Consider the following 18,535-nt stretch of genomic DNA (forward strand, 5'->3'; position numbering starts at 1 on the left):
GTTTTTATATATCAGGTTTTGCAATCCTTGGGAAAAGGGCGGGAGGCGGGGGATTTTAAACTGAGTGTTGACTCCCAATCCATTAGTTATTTCTAAGGGTAATATAGCCCGTTACACATGAGGAATGACTTTACAATCATCGATGATCGTTAGGTCAGCTTTTTTTAATTGGGCAAAATAACTGCTTGTTTGAAGCGGGGAAATATCCCACCGCACGTTCACTTGAGAATTTAATGAGCGTTTGTTATTCTCTTTAAAACGTATGGATCCATAGGTGATTTGCATCTTTAACATGTGTCAAACAAGCATATCCATTTTTAAAGCACGTGTGGTAGAAATATCTTTCTCTTAAAATTCCAAGTTGTTAGGGTTGAACTAGTGGAATTTCCCAAAAAAGGACAACAAAACTTTTGAGTTCATTTGTGGTGTGTGAATAAATTTTCTTTACTTACATATGTTATTGTTTTAAATTTTTTCCATACATAAACTCTAAAATTTTCATTTTGTTGTGATCTATTTGCCTTTTTGGTTTACGAGATGAAGGGAGAACAAAAACTCAAAGTTTTGATTTTAGAAAAATGAGTACATTTAAAATAGAAATGTGCAATGCACAAATGTAGAGAGAGATAATTCCAAAGAGTGTCTGTAAATTTTATGGATTGTGAGCTCTTTTTATTATTTGTATATCAGGATTTGTAATTGTCGAGAAAAGGGGGAGGCCCGGGATTTTTAACTCAGTGTTGACTCCCAATCGATAAGTCATTTCTTATGGTACTATAGCCCGTTACGCATGATAAATCACTTTACAACTATGATTGTTAAGTCAGCTTTGTGTAAATGGGTAAAATAATGGCTTGTTTGACTCGGGTAAGTATCCCACCGTACGTTCACTGGAGAATTTAATGAGCATTTGTTATTCAGTTGGATGCATATCCATTTTTAAAGCATGTGTGGAAGAAATCTCTTTCTTTTAAAATTCCAAGCTGTTAGGGTTGAACTAGTGGAATTTCCAAAACTTGGACAACAAAACTTTTGTGTTCATTTGTGGTGTGTGAATAAATTTTCACTACTTACATTTGTAATTGTTTTCAATTTTTTCCATACATAAATTCTAAAATTTTCATTTTGTTGTGATCTGTTTTCCTTTTTGGTTTATCGGATGAAGGGAGAGCGAAAACTCAAAGTTTTGATTTAAGAAAAAAGTGTACGTCTAAAATGTAGATGCACAATCCACAAATGTAGAGAGAGATAATTTGAAAGAGTGTCTATAATTTTTAGGGATTGTGAGCTCTTTTTTGTTTTTATATATATGTTGTGCAATCGTCGGGAAAAGGGGGATGCGGGGGATTTTTAACTGAGTATTGGCTCCTTATCCATAAGTCATTTCTAAGGGTAATATAGCCCATTACGGATGATGAATCACTTTGCAATCATCTATGATCGTTAGGTCATTTTTTTGTAAATGGGCAAAATAATGGCTTGTTTGACTCGGGGAAATGTCCCATAGCACGTTCACTTTAGAATTTATTGAGCGTTTGTTATTCTCTTTAAAAGGTTGGGATCCATAGGTGATTTGCATCTTTAACCTATTTCAAAGAAGCATATCCATTTTTAAAGCATGTGTGGAAGAAATATCTTACTCATAAAATTCCAAGCTGTTAGGGTTGAACTAGTGGAATTTCCCAAACAAGGACAACAAAAATTTTGTGTTCATTTGTGGTGTGTGAATAAATTTTCTTTACTTACATATGTTATTTTTTAAAAAAATTTCTATACATAAACTCTAAAATCTTATTTTGGGTGTGATCTATTTGCCTTTTTGGTTGACGGGATGAAGGGAGAATGAAAACTCAAAGTTTTGATTTAAGAAAAAAGAGTACATCTAAAATGGAAATACACAATGCACAAATGTAGAGAGAGATAATTCCAAAGAGTGTCTGTAATTTTTAGGGATTGTGAACTCTTTTTAGTTTTTATATATCATGTTTTGCAATTGTCGAGAAAAGAAGATGGCAGGGGTATTTTAACTGAGTGTTGACTCCCAATCCATAAGTCATTTCTTAGGGTAATATAGCCCGTTACGGATGATAAATCACTTTACAATCATCTATGATTGTTAGGTCAGCTTTTTGTAAATGGGAAAAATATTGGCTTGTTTGACTGGGGTAAATATCCCGCCATAAGTTCACTTGAGAATTTAATGAGCGTTAGTTATTCTCATTAAAATTTTTGGATCCAAAGGTGATTTGCATCTTTAACATGTTTCAAGCATGCATATCCATTTTTAAAGCAAGTGTGGAAGAAATCTCTTTCTTATAAAATTCCAAGTAGTAAGGGTCAACAACTAGTGGAATTTCCCAACATTGCAGAGAGTGTCTGTAATTTTAAGGGATTGTAAGCTCTTTTTAGTATTTATATATCAGGTTTTACAATCTTTGGGAAAAGGGGGAGGCGTGGGATTTTTAACTGAGTGTTGACTCCCGATCCATAAGTCATTTCTTAGGGTAATATAGCCCGTTACACATGATAAATCACTTTACAATCATCAATGATCGTTAGCTCAGCTTTTTGTAAATGGGCAAAATAATGGCTTGTTTGACTTGGGTAAATATTCCACTGCACGTTCACTTGAGAATTTAATGGGCGTTTGTTATTCTCTTTAAAATGTTTGGATCCAAAGGTGATTTGCATCTCTAACATGTTTCAAGCATGCATATCCATTTTTAAAGCATGTGTGGAAGAAATCTCTTTCTTACAAAATTCCAAGCTGTTAAGGTATACAACTAGTGGAATTTCCCAAACTTGGACAACAAAACTTTTGTGGTCATTTGTGCCATGTGAATAAATTCTCTTTACTTACATTTGTTATTGTTTTAAATTTTTTCCATACATAAACTCTAAAATTTTCATTTTGTTGTGATCTATATGCCTTTTTGGTTTACGGGATAAAGGGAGAGCGAAAAATCAACATTTTGATATAAGAAAAAAGAGTACATCTAAAATAGAAAAGCACAATGCACAAATATAGAGAGAGACAATTCCAGGGAGTGTCTGTAATTTTTAGGGATTGTAAGCTCTTTTTAGTGTTTATATATCAAGTTTTGCGATCGTCGGGAAAAGGGGGAGGCGGGGGATTTTTAACTGAGTGTTGACTCCCAATCCATAAGTCATTTCTTACGGTAATATAGCTGTTATGCATGATAAATCAATTTACAATCATCTATGATCGTTAGGTCAGCTTTTTTTAAATGGGCAAAATAATGGCTTGTTTGACTCGGGTAAATATCCCACCGCACATTCACCTGAGAATTTAATGAGCGTTTGTTATTCTCTTTAAAAGGTTTGGATCTATAGGTGATTTGTATGTTTAACATGTTTCAAGCATGCATATACATTTTTAAAGCGTGTGTTGAAGAAATATCTTTCTTATAAAATTCCAAGCTGTTAGGGAATTTCCCAAACTTGGACAACAAAACTTTTGTGTTCATTTGTGGCATGTGAATAAATTTTACTTACTTACATTTTTTAATGTTTTAAATTTTTTCCAAGTATAAACTCTAAAATTTTTATTTTGTTGTGATCTATTTGCCTTTTTGGTTTACGGGATGAAGGTAGAGAGAAAACTGAAGGTTTTGATTGGGTAAAAAAGAGTACATATAAAATGGAAATGCACAATGCACAAATGTATAGAGAGATAATTCCAGAGAGTGTCTATAATTTTTAGGGACAGGTTTTGAAATTGTCGAGAAAATGGGGAGGCGGGGGATTTTTAACCCAGTGTTGACTCCCAATCCATAAGTCAATTATTAGTGTAATATAGCCCGTTACGCAAGATAAATCACTTGACATTCATCTATGATTGTTAGGTCAAGTTTTTCTAAATGGGCAAAATAATGGCTTGTTTGACACGGATAAATACTCCACCGCACATTCACATGAGAAATTAATGAGCGTTTGTTATTCTCTTTAAAAGGTTTCGATCTATAGGTGATTTGCATCTTTAACAAGTTTCAAGCATGCATATCCCTTTTTAAAGCAAGTGTGGAAGAAATCTCTTTCTTATAAAATTCCATGCAGTTAGGGAATTTTAAAAACTTGGACAACAAAAGTTTTGTGTTCATTTCTGCATGTGAATAAATTTTCTTTACTTACATTTCTTATAATTTTAAATTTTTTCCATACATAAACTCTTAAATTTTCATTTTGTTGTGATCTATTTGCCTTTTTGGTTTACAGGATGAAGGGAGAGCGAAAACTCAAAGTTTTGATTTAAGAAAAAAGACCAAATCAAAAATGGAAATGCACAATGCACACATGTAGAGAGAGATAATTCCAAACAGTGTCTATAATTTTTAGGGATTGTTGCTCTTTTTAGTTTTTATATATCTTGTTTTGCAATCGTCGGGAAAAGGGGGAGGCGAGGGATTTTTAGCTGTGTTGACTCCCAATCCATCAGTCATTTCTTAGGGTAATATAGCCCATTACGCATGATAAATCACTTTATAATCATCTATGGACGTTAGGTCAACTTTTGTAAATGGGCAAAATAATGGCTTGTTTGACTCGGGTAAATATCCCACCGCATGTTCACTTGAGAATTTAATGATCGCTTGTTAATATCTTTAATCAGTTTGGATCCATAGGTCATTTGCATCTTTAACATGTTTCGAGCATGCATATCCATTTTTAAAGCATGTGTGGAAGAAATCTCTTTCTTTTAAAATTCCAAGCTGTTAGGGTCAACAACTAGTGGAATTTCCCAAACTTGGACAACAAAACTTTTGTGTTCATTTGTGGTGTGTGAGTAAATTTTGTGTAATTATATTTGTTATTGTTTTAAATTTTTTCCATACATAAACTCTAAAATTTTAATTTTGTTGTCATCTATTTGCCTTTTTGGTTTATGGATGAAGGGAAAGCAAAAACTTAAAGTTTTGATTTTAAAAAAAAGAGTACATCTAAAAATTAAATGCACAATTCAAAAATGTGGAGAGAGATAATTCCAATGAGTTTTTGTAATTTTTAGGGATTGTAAGCACTTTTTTCGTTTTTTATATATCCGGTTTTGCAAATGTCGGGAAAAGGAGGAGGCGGGGAATTTTTAACTGAGTGTTGACACCCAATCCATCAGCCATTTCTTAGGGTAATATAGCCCGTTACACATGATAAATCACTTTACAATCATCTATGATCGTTAGGTCAGCTTTTTGTAAATGGGTAAAATAATGGCTTCTTTGACTCGGCTAATTATCCCACCGCACGTTCACTTGAGAATTTAATGAGCGTTTGTTATTCTCTTTAAATTTTTTGGATCCATATGTGATTTGCAACTTTAACATGTTTCAAGCATACATATTCATTTTTAATGCATGTGTGGAAGAAATGTCTTTCTTTTAAAATTCCAAGTTGTTAGGGTTGAACTAGTGGAATTTCCCAAACTTGGACAAAAAAACTTTTGTGTTCATTTCTGGTGTGTGAATAAATTTTCATTACTTACATTTGTTTTTTTTTTAATTTTTCCATACATAAACTCTAAAATTTTCATTTTGTTGTGATCTATGTGCCTTTTTGGTTTACTAGATTAAGGGAGAGCGAACACTTAAAGTTTTGATTTAAGAAAAATGAGTATATCTAAAAAGGAAATGCACAATGCACAAATGTAGAGAGAGATAATTCCAAAGAGTGTCTGTAAGTTTTAGGGCTTGTAAGCTTTTTTTAGTTTTTATATATCAGGTTTTGCAATTGTCGGGAAAAGGGGGAGGTGGGGGACTTTTAACTGAGTGTTGAATCCCAATCCATAAGTCATTTCCTACGGTAATATTTCCCGTTATGCATGATAAGTCACTTTCCATTCATCTATGATTGTGCGGTCAGCTATTTGAAAATGGGCAAAATAATGGCTTGTTTGACTAGGGTAAATATCCCACCTCATGTTCACTTGAGAATTTAATGAGATTTTTTTATTCTCTTTAAAAGGTTTGGATCCATAGGTGATTTGCATCTTTAATATATTTCAAGCGTGCATATCCATTTTTAAAGCATGAGGGGAAGAAATCTCTTTCTTATAAAATTCCAAGTTGTTAGGGTTGAACTAGTGGAATTTCCCAAACTTGGACAAAAAAACTTGTGTTCATTTCTGGTGTGTGAATAAATTTTCATTACTTACATTTGGTTTTAAAAAAAAAATTCCATATATAAACTCTAAAATTTTCATTTTGTTGTGATCTATGTGCCTTTTTGGTTTACTGGATTAAGGGAGAGCGAAAACTTAAAGTTTTGATTTAAGAAAAATGAGTATATCTAAAAAGGAAATGCACAATGCACAAATGTAGAGAGAGATAATTCCAAAGAGTGTCTGTAAGTTTTAGGGCTTCTAAGCTCTTTTTAGTTTTTATATATCAGGTTTTGCAATTGTTGGGAAAAGGGGGAGGTGGGGGATTTTTAACTGAGTGTTGAATCCCAATCCATAAGTCATTTCCTACGGTAATATTTCCCGTTATGCATGATAATTCACTTTACAATCATCTATGATTGTGCGGTCAGCTATTTGAAAAAGGGCAAAATAATGGCTTGTTTGACTAGGGTAAATATCCCACCTCATGTTCACTAGAGAATTTAATGAGCGTTTTTTATTCTCTTTAAAAGGTTTGGATCCATAGGTGATTTGCATCTTTAACATGTTTCAAGCGTGCATATCCATTTTTAAAGCATGAGGGGAAAAAATCTCTTTCTTATAAAATTCCAAGCTGTTAGGGTTGAACTAGTGGAATTTCCCAAACTTGGACAACAAAAATTTTGTGTTCATTTGTGGTGTGTGAATAAATTTTCTTTACTTACATTTTTTATTGTTTTAAATTTATTCCTTACATAAACTCTAAAATTTTCATTTAGTTGTGATCTATTTGCCTTTTTAATTTACAGGATGAAGAGAGAGCGAAAACTGAATGTTTTGATTTAAGAAAAAAGGGTACATCTGAAATGGAAATTCACAATGCAAAAATGTAGAGAGAGATAATTCCAAAGAGTGTCTGTAATTTTTAGGTTTTGTATGCTCTTTTTTGTTTTTATATATCAGGTTTTTCAATCGTCAGGAAAAAGGGGGAGGGGGGGATTTTTATATGAGTTCTTACTCCCAATACATAAGCCATTTCTTAGGGTAATATAGCCCGCTATGCACGATAAATCACTTTACAATCATCTATGATTATTAGGTCAGCTTTATTCAAATGGGCAAAATAATTGCTTGTTTGACTCGGGGTAAATATCCCACCACATGTTCACTTGAGAATTTAATGAGCGTTTGTTATTCTCTTTAAAAGGTTTGGATCCATAGGTGATTTACATCTTTAACATATTTCAAGCATTCATATCCATTTTTAAAGCATCTGTAGAAGAGATCTCTTTCTTATAAAATTCCAACCTGTTAGGGAATCACCCAAACTTGGACAACAAAACTTATGTGTTCATTTGTGGCATGTGAATAAATTTCTTTACTTACATTTGTTATTGTTTTAAATTTTTTCCATACATAAACTCTAAAATTTTCATTTTGTTCTGATCTATTTGTCTTTTTGGTTTATGGGATGAAGGCAGAGAGAAAACTCAAAGTTTTGATTTACGAAAAAAGAGTACATCTAAAATGGAAATGCACAATGCTCAAATGTAGAGACTGGTAATTCCAAAGAGTGTTTGTAATTTTTAGGGATTGTAAGCTCTTTTTAGTTTTTATATATTATGTTTTGCAATCGAAGGGAAAAGGGGGAGGCAGGGATTTTTAATTGAGGGTTGACTCCCACTCCATAAGTCATTTCTTAGGGTTATATAGCCTGTTACGCATTATAAATCACTTTAGAATCATCTATGATCGTTAGGTCAGCTTTTTGTAAATGGACAAAATATTGGCTCTTTTGACTCGGGTAAATATCCCACCATACGTTCACTTGAGAATTTAATGAGCGTTTGTTATTCTCTTTAGAAGGTTTGGATCCTTAGGTGATTTGCATCTTTAACATGTTTGAAGCATTCATATCCATTTTGAAAGCATGTGTAGAAGAAATGTTTTTTTTATAAAATTCCAAGCTGTTAGGGTCAACAACTAGTGGATTTTCCCAAACTTGGACGACAAAACTTTTGTGTTCATTTGTTGCGTGTGAATAAATTTTCTTTCCTTACATTTGTTATTGTTTTAAATTTTTTCAATTCATAAATTCTAAAATTTTCATTTTGTTGTGATCTATTTGCCTTTTTGGTTTACGGGATGAAGGGCGAGCGAAAACTCAAAGTTTTGATTTAACAAAAAAGTGTACATCTAAAATAGAAATACACAATGCACAAATGTAGAGAGAGATAATTCCAAAGACTGTCAGTAATTTTTAGGGATTGTAAGCTCTTTGTAATATTTATATATCAGGTTTTGCAATCGTTGGGAAAAGGGGGAGGCGGGGGATTTTTAACTGAGTGTTGAATCCCAATCCATTAGTCATTTTTGAGGGAAATATAGCCCGTTACGCATGATAAATCACTTTACAATCATCTATGATCGTTAGTACAGTTTTTTGTAAATGGGCAAAATAATGGATTGTTCAACTCGGGTAAATATCCCACCGCACGTTTAGTTGAGAATTTAATTAGCGTTTGTTATTCTCTTTAAAAGGTTTGGATCCATAGGAGATTTGCATCTTTAACATGTTTCAAGCATGCACATCCATTTTTAATGTATGTGAGGAAGAAATCTCTTTCTGATAAAATTCCAAGCTATTAGGGAATTTCCCAAATTTGGAAAGCAAAACTTTTTTGTTCAATTGTGGCATGTGAATAAATTTTCTTTACTTATATTTGTTATTGTTTTTAATTTTTTCCATACAGAAACTCTAAAATTTTCATTTTGTTGTGATCTATTTGCCTTTTTGGTTTACGGGATGAAGGGAGAGAGAAAACTCAAAGTTTTTATTTAAGAAAAAAGAGTACATCTAAAATGGAAATGCACAATGCACAAATGTAGACACTGGTAATTCCAAAGAGTGGCTGTAATTTTTATGGATTGTAAGCTCTTTTTAATTTTTATATATTAGATTTTTCAATCGTTGGGAAAAGGGGAGGTGGGGGGCTTTTAACTAAGTGTTCACTCCCAATCCATAAGTCATTTCTTAGGGTAATATAGCCATTTACGCATTATAAATCACTTTACAATCATCTATGATCGTTAGGTCAACTTTTTGTAAATGGGCAAAATAATGGCTTGTTTGACTCAGGTAAATATCCCACCGCACGGTCACTTGAGAATTTAATGAGTGTTTGTTATTCTCTTTAAAAGGTTTGGATGCATAGTTGATTTGCATCTTTAACATGTTTCAAGCATCCATATCAATTTTTAAAGCATGTGTTGAAAAAATCTCTTTCTTATAAAGTTCCAAGCTGTTAGGGTGAACAACTAGTGGAATTTCCGAAACTTGGACAACAAAACGTGTGTGTTGATTTTTAGTGTGTGAATAAATTTTTTGTACTTACATTTGTTATTGGTTAAAATTTTTTCCATACATAAACTCTAAAATTTTCATTTTGTTGGGATCTATTTGCCTTTTTGGTTTACTGGACGAAGGGAGAGAGAAAACTCAATGTTTTGATTTAAGAAAAAAGAGTACATCTAAAATGGAAATGCACAATGCACAAATGTAGAGAGAGATAATTCCAAAGAGTGTCTATAATTTTTAGGGATTGTAAGCTCTTTTTATTTTTTACATATCAGGTTTTCCAATCATTGGGAAAAGGGGGAGGAGGGGGATTTTTAACTTAGTGTTGGCTACCATTACATAATCCATATCTTAGGGTAATATAGCCTGTTACGCATTGTAAATCACTTTACACTCATCTATGATTGTTAGGTCAGCTTTTTGTAAATGGGAAAAATAATGTCTTGTTTGACTCGGGTAAATATCCCACCGCACGTTTACTTAAGAATTTAATGGGCGATTGTTATTCTCTTTAAAAGGTTTGGATCCATAGGTGATTTGAATCTTTAACATGTTTCAAGCATGCATATCCATATTTAAATCATGTGTGGAAGAAATCCCAATCTTATAGAATTCTAAGCAGTTAGAGTTGAACTAGTGGAATTTCCCAAAGTTGGACAACAAAACATTTGTGTTCATTTGTGGGGTGTGAATAAATTTTCTTTACTTACATTTTTTATTGTTTTAAATTTTTTCCATACATAAACTCTAAAATTTTCATTTTGTTGTGATCTATTTACTTTTTTGGTTTACGGGATGAAGGGAGAGCGAAAACTCAAAGTTTTTATTTAAGAAAAAAGAGTACATCTAAAATTGATATGCACTATGCACAAATGTTGAGGGAGATAGTTCCAAAGGGTGTCTATAATTCTTAGGGATTCTAAGCTATTTTTAGTTTTTATATGTTAGGTTTTGCCATCATCGGGAAAAGGGAGACGCGGGGATTTTTAACTGTGTGTTCACTCCCAATCCATAAGCCATTTCTTAAGGTAATATAGCCCATTACGCATGATAAATCACTTTACAGTCATCTACGATTGTTTGGTCAGCTTTTTGTAAATGGGTAAAATAATGGCTTGTTTGACTTGAGTAAATGTCCCACCACACGTTCATTTGAGAATTTAATGAGCATTTGTTATTCTCTTTAAAAGGTTTGGATCCATAGGTGATTTGCATCTATATCATGTTTCAAGCATGCATATCCATTTTTTAAGCATGTGTGGAAGAAATCTCTTTCTTATAAAATGTAAATAGACAACGCACAAATGTAGAGAGAGATAATTCCAAAGTGTCTTTAACTTTTAGGGACTGTAATCACTTTTTAGTTTTTATATATCAAGTTTTGCAATCATCGGGAAAAGGGGGAGGCGGGGGATTTTTAACTGAGTGTTGACTCCCAATCCATAAGAAATTTCTTAGGGTAATATTGCCCGTTACGCATGATAAATCACTTTACAATCATTTTTGATTGTTAGGTCACCTTTTTGTAAACGAGCAAAATAATGGCTCTTTTGACTCGGGTAAATATCCCACAGCACATTCATTTGAGAATTTAATTGGCGTTTGTTATTCACTTTAAAAGGTTTGGATCCATAGGTGTTTCGCATCTTTAACTTGTTTCAAACATGCATATCCATTTTTAAAGCATGTGTGGAAGAAATTACTTTCTTATAAAAATCCAAGTTGTTAGGGTTGAACTAGTGGAATTTTCCAAACTTGGAAAACAAAACTTTTGTGTTCATTTGTGGTGTGTGAATAAATTTTCTTTACTTACATTGGTTATTGTTTTAAATTTTTTGCATACATAAACTCTAAAATTTTCATTTTGTTGTGATCTATTTGCCTTTTTGGTTTACAAAATGAAGGGAGAGCGGAAACTCAAAGTTTTGATTTAAGAAAAAAGAGTATATCTAAAATGAAAATACACAATGCACAAATGTAGAGAGAGATAATTCCACAGAGTGTTTGTAATTTATAGGGACTATAAGCTCTTTTTAGTTTTTATATATCAGGTTTTGCAATCGTCGGAAAAAGGGGGAGGCAGAAGATTTTTAACTGAGTGTTGACTCCCTATCCATAAGACATTTTTTCCGGTATTATAGCCTGTTACGCATGATAAATCAGTTTACAATCATCTATGATTGTTAGGTCAGCTTTTTCTAAATGGGTAAAATAATGGTTTTTTGACTCGGGTAAATATCCCACTGCACGTTCACGTAAGAATTTATTGAGCGTTTGTTATTGTCTTTAAAAGGTTTGTATCCATAGGTTATTTGCATCTTTAAATTTTTTCAAGCATGCATATCCATTTTTAAAGCATGTGTGGAAGAAATCTCTTTCTTATAAAATTCCAAGCTGTTAGTGTTGAATTAGTGGAATTTCAAAAACTTGGACAACAAAAAATTTGAGTTCATTTGTGGTGTGTGAGTAAATTTTCTTTACTTACATTTTTTTTTTGTTTTAAATTTTGTCCTTACATAGACTCTAAAATTTTCATTTTGTTGTGATCTATTTGCCTTTTCGGTTTATGGCAATGCATAAATGTAGAGAGAGATAATTCCAAAGAGTGTCTGTAATTTTTAGGGATTCTAAGCTCTTTTTAGTTTTTATATATCAGGTTTTGAAATCGTCAGAAAAAGGTGTTGGCGGGGGATTTTTAACTGAGTGTTGACTCCCAATCCTTAAGTCATTTCTTAGGGTAATATAGCCCGTTCCGCATGATAAATCAATTTACAATCATCTATGATCGTTAGGTCAGCTTTTTATAAATGAGAAAAATAATGGTTGTTTGACTCGGGTAAATATCCCACCACACATTCACTTGAGAATTTAATGAGCGTTTGTTATCCTCCTTAAAAGGTTAGGATCCATAGGTGATTTGCATCTTTAACAAGTTTCAAGCACGCATATCCTTTTTTAAAGCATGTGTGGAAGAAATCTCTTTCTATTAAAATTCCAAGCAGTTAGGGAATTTCCCAAACTTGCACAACAAAACTTTTATGTTCATTGTGGCATGTGAATAAATTTTCTTTACTTACATTTGTTATTTTTTTAAATTTTTTCCTTACTTAAACTGTAAAATTTTCATTTAGTTGCCTTTTTGGTTTACGGAATGAATGGAGAGCGAAAACTCAAAGTTTTGATTTAAGGAAAAAGAGTACATCTAAAATGGAAATGCACAATGGACAAATGTAGAAACAGATAATTCCAGAGGGTGCCTATAATTTTTAGGGATTCTAAGCTCTTGTTTGTATTTGTTATGGTCCAGGGTCATGGATCGAGTAACACGGCGTGGGAGTTGTGAATCCAGCACTGGTACTGAGTTGCTAGATTCGATAAGGAGGGTTAAACATCCCTTCTTTGGGTACTCTTCCACCAGTGATCAATCTCCCTTTTTATGATCTCATTCTAGTGCTAAAGTTATAGATAGAATGGAAGTAATTCTGGTGGAGAAAGAATGGAGAAATACCTGTGTTGCTCACGTTAATCAGGGTTTCAACCCTGATTTGGTGTAGCTCGTTCTAGGACTTGAAGACCTAGCTTGATGGGGCAGCCTTGGCTCACGTTGATGGCTGTCCTTGCTCTATTTTCGTGATGAATTCCCAACAAGAAGAGTTGCTCTAACCCTTCACGTGAAAGAACCAGAATTACTCCTCTTTTGCTCGTCAAGAGGGGATTGAACCCAACTTCTTGTTGACGCTGGTGATGAGAGAAGATCCTCTCTTTGGGCTCGGATAAGGGGCAGGAAGCTCCTTTTCTTAGTATGGATGACGAGGGATGAATTTGGGTGAAGATGGATGGCAATGGAGGGTGAAGGATAGGTTGGATTTTTGGAGTAAACCCTAAACTCGAGATCAAGAGGTGATCCCAACCTGTTTGGATTAGGTTCATTCACACCTTTCCCTTAAATAGGACACGTCAAGGAGTTTTAGGGTTAGGGTTACAATAATTCCCCATAATGCCCTTACATATAAAGTAATTAGAAATAACTCCTACTTAAAACAATATAAGAAATAAATCCTACTCAAAGAAATATAAGAATTAAATCCTATTGAGTGAGTTGTTGTTGTCTTCTTTGTTGTGTGACTCAGTGTGCTATTGAGTCCACAACATTATATATCAGGTTTTGAAATCATCTGGAAAAAGGGGAGGTGGAGGATTTTTAACAGAGTGTTGACTCCCAATCCATGCATCATTTCTTAGGGAAATATAGCCCGTTATGGATGATAAATCACTTTACAATCATCTCTAAACGTTAGGTCAGCTTTTTGTAAATGGGAAAAATAATGGCTTGTTTGACTCGGGTAAGTATCCCACTGTATGTTCACTTGAGAATTTAATGAGCATTTGTTATTCGCTTTAAAAGGTTTGGATCCATAGGTGAGTTGCATCTTTACCATGTTTCAAGAATGCATATCCATTTTTAAAGTATGTGTGGAAGAAATCTCTTTCTTATAAAATTCCAAGCTATTAGGGAATTTACCAAACTTGGAAAACAAAACTTTTGTGTTCATTTGTGGCATGTGAATAAATTTTCTTTACTTACATTTGTTATTGTTTTAAATTTTTTCTATACATAAACTCTAAAATTTTCATTTTGTTGTGATCTATTTGTCTTTTTGGTTTAATGGATGAAGGGAGTGTGAAAACTCAAAGTTTTGATTTAAGAAGAAAGAGTACATCTAAAATGGAAATGCACAATGCACAAATGAAGAGACTGACAATTCCGAAGAGTGTCTGTAATTTTTAGGGATTGTAAGCTCTTTTTAGTTTTTATATATCAGGTTTTGCAATCGTCGCGAAAAGGGGAAGGCGGGGGATTTTTAACTGAGTGTTGACTCCCAATCCATAAGTCATTTCTTACGGTAATATTGCCAGTTATGCATTATAAATCACTATAAAATCATCTATGATCGTTAGGTCAGCTTTTTGTAAAAGGGCAAAATAATGGCTTTTTTGACTCGGGTAAATATCCCACCGCACGTTCACTTGAGAATTTAATGAGCGTTTTTTATTCTCTTTAAAAGGTTTGGATCCTTAGGTGATCTGCTTCTTTAAGATGTTCCAAGCATGCATATCCATTTTTAACTCATGTGTGGGAGAAATCTCTTTCTTATAAAATTCCAAGCAATTAGGGTCAACAACTAGTGTTATTTCCCAAACTTGGACAACAAAACTTTTGTCTTGATTTGTGGTGTGTGAATAAATTTTCATTTCTTACATTTGTATTTTTTTAAATTTTTTAGATACATAAACTCTAAAATTTTCATTTTGTTGTTATCTTTTTGCCTATTTGGTTTACGAGATGAAGGGAGAGCGAAAACTCAAAGTTTTGATTTAAGAAAAAAATTACATATAAAATGAAAATTCACAATGTACAAATGTAGAGAGAGATAATTCCAAAGAGTGTCTATAATTTTTAGGGACTGTAAGCTCATTTTAGTTTTTATATACCAAGTTTTACAATCGTCGGGAAAAGGGGGAGCCAAGGGTTTTTAACTGAGTGTTGACTCCCAATCCATAAGCCATTTCTTAGGGTAATATAGCCTGATACGCATGACAAATCACTTTACAATCATCTATGATTGTTAGGTCAGCTTTTCGTAAATGGGTAAAATAATGGCTTGTTTGACTCGGGTAAAGATCCCACCGCACGTTCACTTGAGAATTTAATGAGCGTTTGTTATTCTCTTTAAAAGATTTGGATCCAAAGGTGATTTGCATCTTTAAAATGTTTGAAGAATACATATCCATTTTTAAAGCATGTGTGGAAGAAATCTCTTTCTTATAAAATTCCAAGCTGTTAGGGTCAACAACTAGTGGAATTTCCCAAACTTGGATAGTAAAACTTTTGTGTTCTTTTGTGGTGAGTGAATAAATTTTATTTACTTACATGTGTTATTGTTTTTTGAATTTTTTATATACATAAACTCTAAAATTTTCATTTTGTTGTGATCTATTTGCCTTTTTGGTTTACGGGATGAAGGGAGAGCGAAAACTCAAAGTTTTGATTTAAGAAAAAAAAGTACATCTACAATTGAAATGCACATTACCCAAATGTAGAGAGAGATAATTCCAAAGAGTGTCTGTAATTTTTTGGGACTATGAGCTCTTTTTAGTTTTTATATTTCTGGTTTTGCAATCGTCGAGAAAGGGAGAGGTAGCGGATTTTTAACTGAGTGTTGACTCCCAATCCATAAGACACTTCATAGGGTAATGTTGCTCATTACGCATGATAAATCACTTTACAATCATCTATGATTGTTAGGTCAGCTTTTTGTTGATTTTTTGACTAGGGTAAATATCCAACTGCACGTTCATTTGAGAATTTATTGAGCGTTTGTTATTCTCTTTAAAAGGTTTGGATCCATATGTGATTTGCATCTTTAACATGTTTCAAGCATGTCTATCCATTTTTAAATCACACGTGGAAGAAATCTTTTTCTTATAAAATTCCAAGTTGTTTGGGTTGAACTAGTGGAATTTCCCAAAATTGGACAACAAAACTTTTGTGTTCATTTGTGGTGTGCGAATAAATTTTATTTACTTACATTTTTATTTTATTTTTTAAATTTTTTATAAACATAAACTCTAAAATTTTTATTTTGTTGTGATCTATTTGCCCTTTTGGTTTACGGGATGAAGGGAGAGCGAAAACTCAAAGTTTTGATTAAAGAAAAAAGAGAACATCTACAATGTAAATTTACAATGCACAAATGTAGAGAGAGATAACTCCAAACAGTATCTGTAATTTTTAGGGACTGTAAGCTCTTTTTAGTTTTTATATATCAGGTTTTGCAATCATCGAGAAAACAGGCAGGCTGGGGATTTTTAACTGAGTGTTGACTCCGAATCCATAAGCCATTTCTTAGGGTAATATAGCCCGTTACGCATGATAAATCACTTTAAAATCATCTATGATTGTTAGGTCAGCTTTTTCTAAATGGGCAAAATAATGCCTTGTTTGACTCAGGTAAATATCCCACGACACGTTCACTTGAGAATTTAATGAGTGTTTGTTATTCTCTTTAAAAGGTTTGGATCCAAAGGTGATTTCCATATTTAAAATGTTTCATTCATGCATATCCATTTTAAAAGCATGTGTGGAAGAAATCTTTTTATTATAAAATTAAAAGATGTTAGGGTTGAACTAGTGGAATTTCCAAAACTTGGACAATAAAACTTTTGTGTTCATTTGTGGTGTGTGAATAAACTTTCTTTACTTACATTTGTTATTGTCTTTCAAAATTTTTATATACATAAACTCTAAAATTTTCATTATGTTGTGATCTATTTGCCTTTTTGGTTTACGAGATGAAGGGAGAGCGAAAACCCAAAGTTTTGATTGAAGAAAAAAGAGAACATCTACAATGGAAATGTACAATGCACAAATATAGAGAGAGATAACTCCAAAGAGTATCTGTAATTTCTAGGGACTGTAAGCTCTTTTTAGTTTTTATATATCAGGTTTTGCAATCGTCGGGAAAAGAGGCAGGCTGGGGATTTTTAACTGAGTGTTGACTCCGAATCCATAAGCCATTTCTTACGGTAATATAGCCCGTTACGCATGATAAATCACTTTACAATCATCTATGATTGTTAGGTCAGCTTTTTCTAAATGGGCAAAATAATGCCTTGTTTGACTCAGGTAAATATCCCATGACACATTCACTTGAGAATTTAATGAGTGTTTGTTATTCTCTTTAAAAGGTTTGGATCCAAAGGTGATTTCCATCTTTAAAATGTTTCAATCATGCATATCCATTTTAAAAGCGTGTGGAAGAAATCTTTTTATTATAAAATTAAAAGATGTTAGGGTTGAACTAGTGGAATTTCCAAAACTTGGACAATAAAACTTTTGTGTTCATTTGTGGTGTGTGAATAAACTTTCTTTACTTACATTTGTTATTGTCTTTCAAAATTTTTATATACATAAACTCTAAAATTTTCATTATGTTGTGATCTATTTGCCTTTTTGGTTTACGGGATGAAGAGAGAGCGAAAACCCAAAGTTTTGATTGGAGAAAAAAGAGAACATCTACAATGGAAATGTACAATGCACAAATATAGAGAGAGATAACTCCAAAGAGTATCTGTAATTTTTAGGGACTGTAAGCTCTTTTTAGTTTTTATATATCAGGTTTTGCGATCGTCGGGAAAAGAGGCAGACTGGGGATTTTTAACTGAGTGTTGACTCCGAATCCATAAGACATTTCTTACGGTAATATAGCCCGTTACGCATGATAAATCACTTTACAATCATCTATGATTGTTAGGTCAGCTCTTTCTAAATGGGCAAAATAATGGCTTGTTTGACTCAGGTAAATATCCCACCGCACGTTCAGTTGAGAATTTAATGAGTGTGTGTTATTATCTTTAAAAGGTTTTGATCCAAAGGTGATTTCCATCTTTAAAATTTTTCATTCATGCATATCCATTTTTAAAGCATGTGTGGAAGAAATCTCTTTATTATAAAATTAAAAGATGTTAGGGTTGAACTAGTGGAATTTCCAAAACTTGGACAACAAAACTTTGGTGTTTATTTGTGTGTGTGAATAAAATTTCTTTACTTACATTTGTTATTGTCTTTCAAATTTTTTTTATACATAAAATTTAAAATTTTCATTTTGTTGTCATCTATTTGTCTTTTTGGTTTACGGGATGAAGGGAGAGCGTAAACCCAAAGTTTTGATTGAAGAAAAGAGGGTACATCTACAATGGAAATGCACAATGCCAAAATGTAGAGAGAGATAATTCGAAAGAGTGTCTGTAATTTTAAGGGATCGTAAGCTCTTTTCAGTTTTTATATATCTGTTTTTGCAATCGTCGAGAAAAGGGGGAGGCAGCGGATTTTTAACTGAGTGTTCACTCCCAATCCATAAGCCATTTATTTGGGTAATATAGCCCATTACGCATGATAAATCACTTTACAATCATCTATGATTGTTACGTTAGCTTTTTGTAACTTGTTTGACTCGAGTAAATATCCAACCGTACGTTCACTGGATAATTTAATGAGCGCTTGT

This window comes from Aristolochia californica, unplaced genomic scaffold, assembly GCF_029961685.1.
Source record: "Aristolochia californica isolate CCGP_79_NKW_82.1479 unplaced genomic scaffold, dmAriCali1.0.hap1 SCAF_1, whole genome shotgun sequence".
Classification (NCBI taxonomy): Eukaryota; Viridiplantae; Streptophyta; class Magnoliopsida; order Piperales; family Aristolochiaceae; genus Aristolochia; species Aristolochia californica.